The following is a 14,721-nucleotide window of genomic DNA, read 5'->3' on the forward strand; positions in this document are numbered from 1 at the left end:
GACTGCCTTGAGAGGCTGTGTGATCTCAATCCTTGGACACATTTAAGAGAAGGTTAGACACTTGACTGGGATGGTTTAGTCAGGAATGATCCTGCCTTGAGCAGGGGACTGGACTGAGTGACCTCCTGGAGTTCCTTGCCACCCTACTTTCCTATGAATTTATGATTGTTAACAACAAAATCATTAAGATTGGTTATCAAAATTTTGTTTTGCAGATGGCACCTAAGGTATGTTATGGAATTAAAAAAAAGAACGATGAATTACAATCTTTAGAAAGATTTTAAAAATCTGCTGTCAAATTGTCTTGGGCTTTTCATAAAATTTAATTTTAAAACGCTGGAATAAAATAATATTCCAAATGATGGCAGGTGAAGCATGGTTTGAAGTCTGTAAAGATTTCAGTAAAAATATTCTTTTAATATTTTTTTTAGATTGGTTAAAAACTTGTAAGATACTTATGATTTTATATTCATGGCTTCTAGGTATTTTTTATGAAGACCCAAACAGATCTCATAGTTGTTGTGCAGAAAACAACCAGTTTCTAATTTGTGCAAACAACTTCAGCCTATACTTACCCACTTCCCGGGTTCATGGACAGAAATTCATTGCACCTTGATTGTACATGGGGGCCCCATAGGGGAATGAAATCACAATATTCAAACTTCCAAAAATGTATTTAGGGCTTGGTATGTTTCCAGTAACTCCAAATTAAACTGCAGGGTTGAGTCTATAAGGTTTCTCATGCAGCTGAAGTTATAGCATTCCCTGCTAAATAGATGCTATACAGTCAAATCCATGATAAAGGTGCTGGAGTAAGATACTACAATTGTGTTTCTGCTGTGGCTAATAACTTAGGGCTTGTACAGAAGTTACACTTAAGTGCACAGAAAGCACTCTAAAGCCATACCTGAACATATGTTGATGGCACAGAGAGCTCTTTAAAAATGGTGGATCCTGCTCTGTTAACCCTGGATGGATGTGGTATCTGACTAAAGTGCTTTAGGTTAGAGCGCTTTATCAAATGTCTGTACCACACCCCATCCTGAGTCAAAGTAGGTCTCATTTCACCAGCATCCCAGGGGCCCCAACCCTGCCCCTGGGCTATCACAGAGAAAAGACAGAAAAGGCTCTGTCTCCTCCCTGCGTGGCTGGGTTAGGGGGGAGGTTGGACAGCAGAACCTCCCTGCCATGCGGATTCCCTTCCTTCCCCTCGCTTGCTTGCTTGGATCTTCGTGTGGGGCTGGGCTGGGTCTACATAGCAGAGAGGCTGTGTTCTCCCAGCTGCAGCCAGGGGGTTGCAGCTCGGGGCTTTGCCACTTTTCACCATGCTGGGAAATGTGGCTGGGGAGGGGTGGCGAGGAGTCCATCTGCTTTACAGACCTATCCTAGCCCACATCAAGACCTGTACCCACAAGCATGGTGGTGGGAGAGATCCACGCAGCAGAAAGGCTCCACTTCCCAAGCTGCAGCTTGAGATTCTGTTACTTTTTGCCATGCTGGGAACTGTGGCACGGGGAGGGGCGGGCAATGGAACTTCTCTGCCATGTGTGCCCCCAACTTTTGGGCTCAGGTCTTTGTTGGGACTGGGCTGGGTCTATGTGGCAGAGGGGCTCTGTAACATGCTCCCCCTCCCCCCCACCAGCCACAGTTCCTAGCATGGCAAAAAGTGGTTCAGCCCTAAGCTGCAGCTTGGGGGAATGGAGCCTTTCTGCTGATGGACCCAACCCAGCCCCCACTAAGACTCATGCCTGCAAGCTTGGGGTGGGGGTGCGGGGGGATCTGCATGGCATAAGGACCCCTCCCCCCCATTCTCTAGCTACTGGTGCTGATAGCGCCTAGCTGGGGAGGGGGGTGCTGGGGAGAGGGACCACTGGCCAATTAGGGGTGGCTGACTGCTCAGCTGGGCTCAGTACTCTTCTGCACCTCCTAGGAGTGAACCAGCCTGGAGGCAACAGGCTCTGAGCCCCTTGCCCCCTCCCTTCCCCCTCAGTGGTACACATGTGTTCTGTTCAGTCCTGACCTAATCTAGAGCATTTTGAGTAAAATGCTATCCTTAGAGTGCTTCTGCCTTGGGCTTTTTAAACTTTTGTACTTAGTCTTAAGTCCCAGAGGTGTGAGGCTTTTCCCCCCCTTTCTTTTATGGGTCTGCCAGAGCTTCAGCTATGGCATCAGTCCAGAATAGCATTACATAGTCACTGGAAAATGCACACTTTGAACTGGCCAGCTCTGAGACAGAGTGTTAACATATCAAAGTCTGTGCTGCAGAACAGGTGAGGGATGACATTTTGAGAAATATTTTTATAACAAGTTGTCATGCTCTTTGTGCTGAAACCAAAGCCTTACAGTAACTTCTTTAACCATTCATTATAGCATTGATTCAGAAGCTCAAAATATTTCTGGAAGTATATTTTATAATGTTTACTGTACGTCTGAAACATTATGATTTCCTGCTGCCTGGCTGGACTTCGATTAGACCTACCTCTGTAAACTGGATGCATTAATTCTGACCCTGAATATCCTCTTGCTTTCACAAGTTATGCACTTGTATTGTTGCAGCATGAAACTACAATAACTCTCTTGCACACCTGTCTCTGTTAGGATATGCAAACAATGAAAACAAAAAAAAGGCTGGTGAAATCCCTGACACTTTATTTCTATTGGAGAAAGCTGTCAGTCAGTGGATGTCACAATGAAGAGATCCTAGAAAAGAGCATGATGTGAGCAAGTGAACCTTGGCCTTTGGCAAGTTTTGGTGGGCTCTGGGGCAGAACAGGTAACCATTTTGCTTGGAGTGATTTTTCCCTGCCTGAGGGAGTAGTCCATAATATAACTTTCTGCCCTGTCCTAAAATCTTTCTTAAAAACATGCAATAAGATATTAACATTTATATTCTACTTGTCATATTGTGAACTTTTCTCTACTGATTATGGAGAGGAAGTTGTATTTGTCTTGGAACTGTGAAGAACCTGAACTTTTCTTATGCATTTCCTACAGAATAGCCAGAAGAGTCTTTTGATGCGTGGATAATTTTTTTTTTACTTCAGGACCAGTGAAGCAACACAAACCAGACGAAACATTTATCTGCCTATTTAGTGTTCTTTAGGAAGTTGTTTACATAATTTTTTTTTACCAAGCATTAAGATACTGACCAGTCTGACACATTAAGGATTTCAGTCATTAGTTATGCTTGATAGAAAAAGTGTTTGTAATTCCTTCAATTAATTTTGTCATAGGATTAGTATTATCTTTTTTTATGAAGTACATTATATCAAGATTAAAACCTCTGTACTATGTTTGCTGATTCTTATTCCAACACAACAATATTCTCTCACCTGATTTCCAGAAATATATGACGTATCAGAAGACTTTGTGAGCCTAATGGACATGCATGTTAAGGTTCTCAACCACCAATAGCTGTTTATAATTATTCCTATATATAATTGTGGCCACCTTCAGTTAAACTACAAAAGGTATATATCAACAGTGCTCTGATACACTCAAATGAAACTGACTCTAACCTGCTTTTGAGTATTTTGTTATAAAGCATTCAGCCTAAAATGCTCTACTTCTGTCTGTTATCCAACTTCTCAGCTCTGTTACAGACCTGTCTTCAATTTACAGTTCATTTACCCTATTATCAGTAACAATAGCATCATTCTTGAAGGATATTTTTTACTAGTTTCAAAGCTGCTTTGAATTACTAAGGCTAGGGCCAGAAATTACACATGAATCAGTATAAGTGATCTGAAACCAATTCAAATCTGTAACACAACATAAGTTCAGTGTACATAAACTGCTTTCAAAATGGCCTAAATTGGTTTAAGTTAAACCTGGATCTGGATGGATGTAGTATCAGATTTAACTGATTTAGGTTAAATCAGTTTATTGAACTTCTGTCCCAGGTCCCCTCCAGATTCAACTTAGCTCAGTCCCCCAGCATCCCAGGATGCTTTGCAGGGTGAGTGGGCTAGCCTTGGCCCACAATATCTGCTCCAGCTGAGCAGGGAGGCATGCTGTAACACCCCTCAGCTTTTGGCTTGGGCCACTGCAGGCATGTGGCTGCATTTCCAGTCAAAAGCGAATGTCTGTTCACTTGCTTATGGCTAGGGACAGACATTCAAAAAGCTGAGGCCTGAATTGATTTAATCTTTGCAGGTTAGTTTAAGCTGAAGACAGTGAATCAGTTTCCAAGTGTTTAGATACTCTCTTTCTATTCAGGAAATGCAGACACATGCCTGCAATAACTCAAGCCAGAACCCTGGGGGGACTAGAGCACCCCTCCCTTCCACAGGGAAGCTGAGCTGAGGACGGGTGGTATGGCCAGGCCCTGGTAGTCCCAGCAGCTCCCTGACAGTAGGGAGCAATCCAGGGCTGCTCAGCCCCAGAAGGGAACTCTTTCCCCTCCTCCCTCTCCCCCACCACTGTGGGGCTGGGAGGGGGGCCCTGTTCAGTGCTAGGGGTCTCTTCTTCCTCCTCCTCCTCCTCCCCCTGCTGCCATGGGGTAGGGAGGGGGGCTCTGTGAGGCTGCCTGGTGCCAGAGGGGAACTCTTACCTTCCCACTTCTCCCCGCAAGGGCAGGGGGAGGCTCTGTTCCATGCTGGGGGGAACTCTTCCCCTTCTTCCTCCTCCCCCCCCAGAGGGGCAGTGGTAGCATGGAGCTCAGCTGTGCAGGGTGTGGGTTTTGGGACTCCCACACACTCCCCCACGGTGTGCTGTCCCTGTGCCTAGCAGCACTAACTGGTGGGGAGGTCATGGCACTCATGCCCAGTGTAGGCGCAGCTCTGGCCAGTGCTGCACAGGGAGAGGGAGCAGAGCCTGCCCTATCACCGGGGCTCTGCTCCCTGCGCCTGCAGCTCCAGCACTCACTGTGGGGGAAGCTCCACACTGGAGCCTGCTGCCTCCCTGCTCCCTGCTGCACAGGTCCCCACACTCCCCAGGGTGTGGAGGGAGCCCTGTCCCCTGCTTTCACATGGAGTCCAGCATGGGGCTTCCCCTCTGAGAATGTGGAACTGCAGGCATGCCGCGTGGAGCTCTGGGGGGAGAAGCATCTGTGCAGCTCACAGAGAGGAAGCCCCACACTGGACTCTGCAGGGGAGCAGGGGGAAGGGCTCCCTCCATTCTCTGTGGAGTGTGGAGACCTGCGGAGCAGGGAGGCAGCAGGCTCCAGTGCGGGGCTTCCCCTGCTGTGAGTGCTGGAGCTGCAGGTATGTGGTGTGGAGCCCCTGTGATAGAGGCAGTTCGCGCTGTGCTGGGGGGGAGGAGCACAGTCCTGTGCAGCCTGTTCAGCTGCTTCTATCCCTGGGGCTCCATGCTGTGTGCCTGCAGCTCTGCACTTGCAGAGGAGTGGGGGAGGCAGTATGTGCCTCCTATGTGGGGCTTCCTCCTCTGCAAGTGGTAGGCAGCCAGTGCTGTGCTGGGGGTGAGGAGTGCAGCCTGCCTAGCTGCCTCTATCCCTGGGGCTCCGTGCTGCAGAGCAGGGAGCGCAGCAGGGAATGGGGGAGGCAGCAGGCTCCAGTGAGGGGCTTCCCCCACTGTGAATGCTGGAGCTGCAGGCATGGGGAGTGGAGCCTCGGTGGTAGGGCAGGCTCTGTTCCATCCCCCTGTGCAGTGCTGGCTGGAGCCATGCCTGCACTGGGCATGACTGCCACGACCTCCTTGCCTGCTGCTGCTGCCAGGCAGCGGAGGCTGCATGCCATTGGGGGAGTGTTTGGGGGTCCCTACACCCCCCACCCTCATACCCACACCCTGCCCAGCTGAGCTCCATGCTCCTGCTGCCCCTCTGGGGTGGGGCGGGGAAGAGGAAGGGGAAGAGTTCCCCTCAGCATGGAACAGAGTCTCCTCCTCCCCCCAATGCTCTGGAGCTGGGCAGCATCGCTGCTCCCAGCCCCATGGCGCATGGAAGGGGAGGAGGAGAATGAGTCCCCATCCAGTGCCACACAGAGTCCCCCTCCCCATCCTGGGAAGAGGAGGAGGAGGGGGAGAGTCCCCTCCACATGGAACAGAGCCCCCTCCCAACCCTGTGAGACAACCAGCCCAGCATAGACCTGGTAAAGTGAAGGGGACAGGAAGAAGGGTTAATTCCTCCATCTGTTCCTTCCCTTCAGCTGGGGTATGCCAGCTCCAGGGGCCACTGGTGCAGCCCCCTCCCCTCTGTTCCCCAGCAGATGGGCTGACTCAGGCTGTGGTAGGGGAAGGGGGGGAAGAATTAACCCTCTCCCTGCCCACTTTGTCTTAACTGGGCCATGCTGGCTAGTGTCTCCACTAGGGCTGGTTCCTGCTCGGGCTAGATAGCAGAGGGGCAGGGTCAGCCCCGCAGCTGGAGCAGAGAGCCCTGTTCAGCCCAGAGAGCATGCCAGGACACTAAGGGAGTCTGGTTTAACTGAAACCAGTAAGGGGTCTGGGACAGACATTACAAAAAATCGGTTTGAGCCAAACCAGTTAAGTCTGATAACTACATTCAACCAGGTTTTGGCCATTTTGAAACTGGTTTAATGTGCACTGCATGTCTGTTCGTTACAGGTTTAAACCAGTTTTTGATCACTTAAATCAGTTTACATCTAATGTCTGTCCCTAGCCTATCAGTTCAATCTATGCAATTTAGATCGCGAAGATTGAATTGATTTAACCTTGGACTTCTTGACTGTCTGTACTTAGCCCAAGACTAACTTGACATACAGCAAGACAGAATTTAGAAAAGATTTATTATGAGGGAATGGAAAGTTTCTTTCTAATGGTGGCTATAAAACTGCAGGAGGGTAAAATTAGATAACCACTACTTGCTTATAATCTCTGGAGTATCTACAACTGGGTTTAGTCCCAGAAAAAGAAATATAAGAACAATCATAAAGTTTCTCTGTCAAAGAAAAATACTCTGAAATGCAGTATTTTCCTCAGATCTGTATTCAGCCCCTTTTGTATGAGACAGCAGTGCTCATATCACAGACGGCTGTTACAGCACAGCTTCTTAAATCAACATGCATTTCTTACAGCTCATTTATTCTCCTTTTGGCTGCATACTTTCTAAAGGTGCATTGCTGGAACAATCAAAAGCACCTTCATGATCTCCTCTCTGTCTCACTTCATTTGCTTCCTCTTCTGTGCTGATTCTGGCCTGTGTTCTAGAGAGTCCCTCACTATCCCCCTTTCCTGTAAGTCAGACTGATCGCTATAAAACATTCTTCATTTGCCTCACTGATTTTTCTTCATTTAACATCCATCAAACTATAACACAAGATCTGTCTTCTTGGCTAATATCAGCCTTTCCACTGTCCAATGATTCCTTATTGGCACTTACTGCTACTACATTTGACATACCTCCTGGTCTATTTCCGTTTTATCATCTTACTATATTTCCATTTCTGTAACTGCTCAGATACAGTCCAATAGTTTTGCCCATGGTATATTCTACAATGTATCAGTGCAGTAAGATTTTCTAGAGCACGCAATATTGACTAAACACAGTTTCTACCAAAGTCAAAGAAAATCCCTCATTGACTTCAGTGGAAACAGAGCTAGGTTGATGCAAGTTTCCTTTTGAAAATTACACTCAGGGGTAGCAACACTCCATTGGCTTGAAGAGGACTTCCTTAGACATCTAATTAATTCCTTTACAGAAGTAGTGCTTTTCCAAAATGACGTGTTCCATCCTACATGCTGATGCCAAACATACAAACAAAAGAACAAGGCTTAGAAAAATGACCTCTGTAACATATTTTTCCATCTGGTCACTCTGTTCATACTTTTTGGCAGCAGTGTAATATACAACCTCAGCTTTCTTGATGACAGGACCATCTTTTGGCAAAACCTGATTAGAAACATTTGTGATTAGAGTTTTTAGAAAATTCCTAATAGGAAATGCACAACTTGGATGTAATATTTTATTTTCTTGGATACTAATGGCAGCTTGAGCTCAACAGAAGAATTGTTTCCTAGAGAAAATGTAGGGCTTTGAAATCAAAAGTAAGTTAAACTTTGAGAGATTTTGCCACAAGACGGCCCTGCAAAGCCAGAAACTAAAGGAACACACTTACTGGGGAAAAGCCAGGAATATCATATGAAAAAAGTGTTTTCTGAAATGCAAGTGTGGTTTCGCAGTTTGTGAAGGCATTACATTTGATATTGGCTGAGTGCTTGGGATTGTCACATCCTAGTGTCTGAGATGCTTGAAGATTTTTGAAAGTTAGTTGCTTGAGATATTTAGGACATTAGATATTATCAACAAACATCTGCAATATTGACAGATAATAAGCTCAGTGGAACAGGTCAGAAAAATTTTTTTTTTTCCTGTTTTGTGCTTTAAAGCTTTACAACCAACTCCAGAAGTACCGATTGATAAACATTCTTTGAAATGCATGTGTTCACTGCACTTCTAGTACCCAAATTATTAATTGGAAAAGAGAAAAAAATATTATTTTCTATGGTGCAAACAATGAATAAAATATTTTGAATGGTACATAAATGCACAGGATAGATTCATAGACATTAGGGGCTGGAAGGGATCTCACAAGATCATCAGGTTCAGCCCCCGTCTTCTAAGGCAGGAAAGACTACTGAGGTCAGATGACCCCAGCGAGATTTGCATCCAGTTGTCTTTTGAAGATCCCCAGGGAAGATGACTTTACCACCTCTGGGGGGAATCTGTTCCAGACTCTGGACACATGAACCGTACAAAAGTTTTTCCTTATGTCTAATCTGAAGTGAGCTTCTATCAGTTTATGACCATTTTTCCTAGTCTTCCCCTGGGGTGCCTTGCAGAACAGATGTTCTTCTAGCCTCTGATGTTTGCCCCTTATATACTTAAAGTCTGCCACCAAATCCCCCCTGAGTCTTCTTTTTTCCAGGCTGAACAGGCCCATGTCCTTCAGCCTCTCCCGATATGGTCTGTTCTCCAGACCTCTAATCATTTGTGTGGCCCTCCTTTGGACTCTTTTCAGCTTGGTCACATCCCTCTTGAAGTGCAACACCTAGAACTGGACACAGTACTCACCAATACTGAGTAGAGCAGGAGGATGACATCCTTAGTCTTGCTTGTGGTGCATCAGTTGATGCATGGCAGTGTTGTTTACTTTGCTGCCTGTAGCATTATATGGGTGGCTCATGTTCATTTTGTGGTCAGGTCTCTTTCAGTTGTGGTGCTGGCTAGTGCAGTATCACTAAGCCTGTAAGTAAGGGCATGGGTAGATGAAAAGAGGGCCCTAAATTGAAGCGGTGGGTTTTAAAATACACCGCTTCAATTTAGGGCTGATTAAATCCCCATGTCGTGCACACATCCTGCTGACTTACTTGCCTCTCTGGCAGTGAAGGGAAGGTAAGCTGCTGGTGGGCGGAGTGGTCCCTGGGCTGCAGCGGGGCTGGTGCTTCCTCCTACGGCAGCTGCGCCCCCCCTGGTGGCACCCGCCTACAGGCACCTGGCTCGGGCAGTCCCAGGAGGCACCGCAGCTGTGGTGGGAAGCACCAGGCCTCTGCACAGCTCAGGCAGGCAGGCAGGCTTCAGGGGTCAAAAAAAAAAAAAAAAAAAAAAGATTAGGCTTGCTGCTTTTCGTGGGCAGAGCTGCTTTCCTGGGCTGCTGCCAGGCTGCCTGCAGGGCTTCCTGCAGAGCCGTGGAGCTGCACAGAGCCTGGTGCTTCACTCCACGGCTGTAGGGGCAGCAAACTTAAGCTCCCCGAAGGAGTTTTAGTTTGCTGTGCTCCAAGTCATTTAAGCCACATTATGCCGCCGAATTTGCTACAGCAGCTGGAATGAATGCACAATACACTGCTGAAGTGTGCAAACACCGACACCATTAAAGCAGTGCAATAGCATTTAGTCTGCTTTCAAGTGCTGAGATTTTTTCTCCCCAGGTGAAGCACTTTACAATTCTTGGTGTTAAACATAATCAGGTTTAGATCCACCCACTTTACAAGCCTGTTCAGGTCAGCCTATATCTTCAGCCTGTCTTCCAGTGTGATGGCACTCCCCCAAAACTTGGTGTTGCCCGTGAACTTTGCCAGTACACTTTTCACACCTGTATCCAATCGTTGATGAAAATATTGAAAAGCACTGGTCCAAGGACTGAGCCTTGTGGGATGCCATTGGTTACCTTTTGCTATGTTGACTTGGTTCCGTCTATTAACACTTTTTGGGTCTGACCTTGGAGCCAGTTTCCCAGATAGATCCTCACTTGATGTAAATTTGTCATAATTTTAGCAGGGGTGTAGGTTGTAGCCGTGTTGGTCTAAGGACATAGGCAGACAAGGTTCCTTGGGTGAATTTGATATCTTTTATTAGACCAACCCAAATAGTTGGAAAATAATTATTAAGCAAGCTTAATACAAAGAGACTACAAAAAACTTTCTACAGCATTCATCCTACATAAAAAGAAGAAATGGAACAAATTACTCCAAGAACAAGCTCCCCAGCCACAAAACAACCATCAGAGGAACAACACCAACACCTTACAACATTCCAACCTCAGACTTGATAAAACTGAAAGTAGCAACCAACCCACAAATATGATCAATCTCTCCACACACATGCTTACCAAAACTGAAAAATCTGTCCTTTCTAAAGGCCTAAATTTCTGTCCAGAAAAGTACCCTAATAAAATACTTCAATGTGGAGAACTAGAAGAATTCTTCTGACACCTGCACCTCAAAGAATATTTCCATGACCAAACTGAACCCACTCCCAACAACAACTCATCCTCTGACAACATTCAGGAAAGGATCAATGCCAAAAAGCCCCAAAAAACATCAGATTGGACACCTCACAGTGGACGAAACCCTAACCTTGACTGCTACATTGACTGCTTCACGGAAAGAATGAACAATGAAATAATCAGCAACGCGCGCCACCACAACAACCTCTCTCTACCAGAGAAAAAGGCCATAGAATCTCTAAGATCTAACCACCAAATAGTAATAAAACCAGCAGATAAAGGAGGAGCCATAGTCATCCTAAACCGTGAGGATTACATAAAGGAAGCCAAGAGACAGCTCTCTGACACCACCTACTACAAAGAACTACAAGAAGATCCTACTCCCCTTTTCACCAAAAAACTCAACAATACCATCAAATCATTTCCATCAAGACTACAAGAAAAACTACAGACCTTGATCCCCCCGCTACCTAACCTGGGGACTTTTTACATGCTCCCTAAAATCCACAAACAAGGGAACCCTGGCAGACCTATCATATCCAACCATGGGACCCTAACTGAGGAAATATCAGGTTTCGTTGAATCAGTCCTAAAACCGCTTGTCACCCACAGAGCAAGTTTTGTACAAGACACTACAGACTTTCTACGGAAACTTAAAAACATAGACCACCTTCCCAGCAACACACTCCTAGCCACCATGGATGTAACCAGCCTATATACCAACATCCCACACCAGGATGGCATCCAAGCCTGCCTTACATATCTACAGGAACAAGATTACAACTCAGAATACAGACCCAAAGATATTACTGACCTTATACACTTCATCCTCACACACAACAATTTCACTTTTAATAATCAACAATTCCTCCAGATGATGGGAACAGCTATGGGCACTAAAATGGCCCCACAGTATGCCAACCTTTTTGTGAGCCACCTGGAAGAAGACTTCCTCAAGAACTGCACCATCAAACCCTTGCTATACTTAAGATACATCAATGACATCTTCAACATTTGGACTGAAAACCTACAATCTCTGATTGAGTTCCATCAGAAATTCAACAATCACCATCCCTCCATCCAACTTTCTCTAGAATACTCCAGCACCAGCATCTCCTTTTTAGACACAATGATCAGTATCCAGAAGGGTAAAATACAGACCACAGTATACAAGAAACCCACAGACCAACATACATATCTGCACAGAACCAGCAATCACCCTAAACACACCAAAAAAGCTGTGATATACAGCCAAGCCCTCAGATACCACTGCATTTGTACTGAAGAGAACACCTGGGATCGCCACCTCACCAATCTTAAAAAGGCTTTCACCCAACAAGGACACTCGTCCAGAGAGATAGATCACACGTTTGAAAGAGCCACCTGGATACCACGTGAAGAACTGCTGCAGTACAGAAGAAACCCCCCCGCATATCGCACCCCGCTGGTTATGACGTATCACCCATCCCTTGAACCTGTACAGAAAATCCTCAAAAAATTGCAACCCATACTAGAAAGAGACCCTATTGTTAAAAAGATCTTCCCAGAGCCACCCATCCTAGTCTTCAAACAAGCACCGAACCTCACCAGCCTCATCACCAGAAACAAACTTCCTCAAGCCCAGAACACACCAAAAGGATCCAGACCGTGGCATGACAAGAAATGCAAAACCTGCCAACACATCTCCACCACCCCCACAATTACTACACCCCACAACAGAGCCATCAGCATCCCTGGATCTTACAGCTGCACCTCCAGAAATGTAATATATCTCATCCAATGCACCAAATGCCCTGATAGAAAATACGTAGGAGAGACCAAACAACAACTGCACACCAGAATGAACACACACCGGAAATCTATCAAAGACAGAGATACCCAGTTACCAGTGGGGGCACATTTCTCACAGGAGGGCCACTCTCTCTCCAATCTCTCAGTCCTGATCCTCAAGGGAAACTTACACAACACTTGCCAGAGACGAGCCTATAAGTTCCATTTCATCAACCTCCTGGATACTAGAGATCATGGACTAAACATAAACATTGGATTTTTGATACCTTATAATCAGCCCAGCCCAGCCGCTGGCTTCTTTACTTTTCATTCCATCCAGGAAGAGCACACACCAACTGCTGAAACTTCCTTAGCCTGATGAAGGGTTTTTGAACTCGAAAGCTTGCTTAATAACTATTCTCCAACTATTGGGGTTGGTCTAATAAAAGATATCATAATTTTAGGGAAGCCATTGGAAAAATTTACATCAAGTGAGGTTATACCTAATGTAGGTCCGAAGGCAAAATTTTCCTTAGGCTAGAAACAGACATTGCATTTCTCCTGAGAGAAAGTCTTTTGTCCTGAGATCCTATAGACATAAAACCTACTGTTCCATGTTAAGTTAAAGAAAAGAAAATGTGATAACTACTTTTCCCCCAGAACAATTATGGCTCACTGGAATGATTTGCCATTCATTCCAGGGACAAGCTACTTGTGTAAAGGGTTGTGTCACTCTTTATTTTTTTTTATGCCCCAAGTTTTTGTCTCATATCAGTCAGAAATAACTTAAATGTGATGTCTGTTTTTAGCCTTAGTGACACACTTGCCGTTTACTTTTGGATTTATGTGAACATTTAAGAATAGGATTAATTAACCAAAAACATTCTGTCATTTGGAAGCTTAATTTTCTTTTGACTTTTGTAGTTCAAACAGGACTTCTTTCAAGACAGAAACTTATTTAATATCCTTTTCATAGATGGAGCCTTAGCTTGGTGAAATCACATTTTTACCTCATTTAGCTATCTAATTGATATAAGCTTTAATTAAGTTTCATTAGATTACAAAGAGAAAAAAAGGTTACATATTTCTCTGGCCTGTGTGGAGTTAGGATTGTAAAAATTTAAACTGCAGACTGTTTTCCCAGATGACTAGGTCTATGTCCCATTAGTAAATGTAGCATACAAATTGCAACTTAAAAGTTTTCTAAAAAACAGAAATGTAAGGTATCTGGCCTGTAAAACACATCCTATCTTTTTGAAGTTCTGTTTTTAAAATGACTCAAACATAACTTTTTTTCAGTTCTTTATAGAGTTTAAAACAAAACAAGAAGAATTAAAGATTGGAAAAGTAAGAAAATAGTTTCTCACACAAATATTTTATTTTTGTTTCTCTTGCCATCCTAGTCATCCATTGATAGCCAAGGACTTTTATTCACCATCTGTTTCCATTCAGTGGTTCTCATCTAAAGGGAAGGGCTTTGCTGAGTTCTTTACTGCTGGCATGAATTACAGTAGATCAGATATTTGACTTTTACTGTGAATGGGGGGTCAGTATCATTTAGGGGATTGTGTAATAGACAGTGGGTCCTGATGCTGCTCGGGTTGTTTTTAGTGTTCATAATCAGGGGAAGGTGGAAGATGGGCTGCGGGGTGTGTGTTCCATATTTTCAAATATCAGTGTGGCTTTTAATGTAATCTAAAATTAAAATATTCTGACTAGCCATTTTTGTTTTCAATGTTCTCAGTTTAAATTATGGATATGCATTTACAGCATTTTAGCACTTAAAAATACTACTAAAAATAATAGCTTTGATGGGCTTAGGTATGTCTTTTTACTTTTTATGTGTGCTTTAGTGAGTTGCCCTAGATTTCTAATTACTCTGGATCTGATACCTGCATTCTTTCATAAAGGTAGAAAGTAAAAGTGAGGCTGCGCTTTACAGGATAAATTTCACACTATTTCCAAATGAAGTTCAGATCAGGATTCTAACAGCACTGAAACACTGAGATTATTTTCCTGTTCAAACATTCCTCTCTGTCTCCACTAAGATGCAAATGTATCTCCTAAACACCTGGCAGATATTACATTTGTTAATTGCACCTTAAATAGTAACCTGGATGCACTTTCAGGCAATCTAATGCCTTGACAGACCAGGAAACCAACCACAAAAATATTCCACAAAATATGTGTAATATTTTTGTGGCTGGTTTTTATTGTACCTTAAATTGAATATGTGACAAGTTCCACTCCATGCAGACTTATGTTGTTGCATAGCAGGGCTTGGTTGACACTTTCTTTATCTTGGCAGGCTGAG

General features: G+C 44.6%; 1 long non-coding RNA gene across 1 annotated transcript in view; it reads left to right on the top strand.

Moving 5' to 3' along the window:
* The window catches only part of LOC132250384 (uncharacterized), a 228,995-nt gene that overhangs the window by 93,678 nt on the left and 120,596 nt on the right, over positions 1-14,721 (top strand). The window lies entirely within an intron of this gene.

Source organism: Alligator mississippiensis, chromosome 4 (genome assembly GCF_030867095.1).
Source record: "Alligator mississippiensis isolate rAllMis1 chromosome 4, rAllMis1, whole genome shotgun sequence".
In the NCBI taxonomy this organism is placed as follows: Eukaryota; Metazoa; Chordata; order Crocodylia; family Alligatoridae; genus Alligator; species Alligator mississippiensis.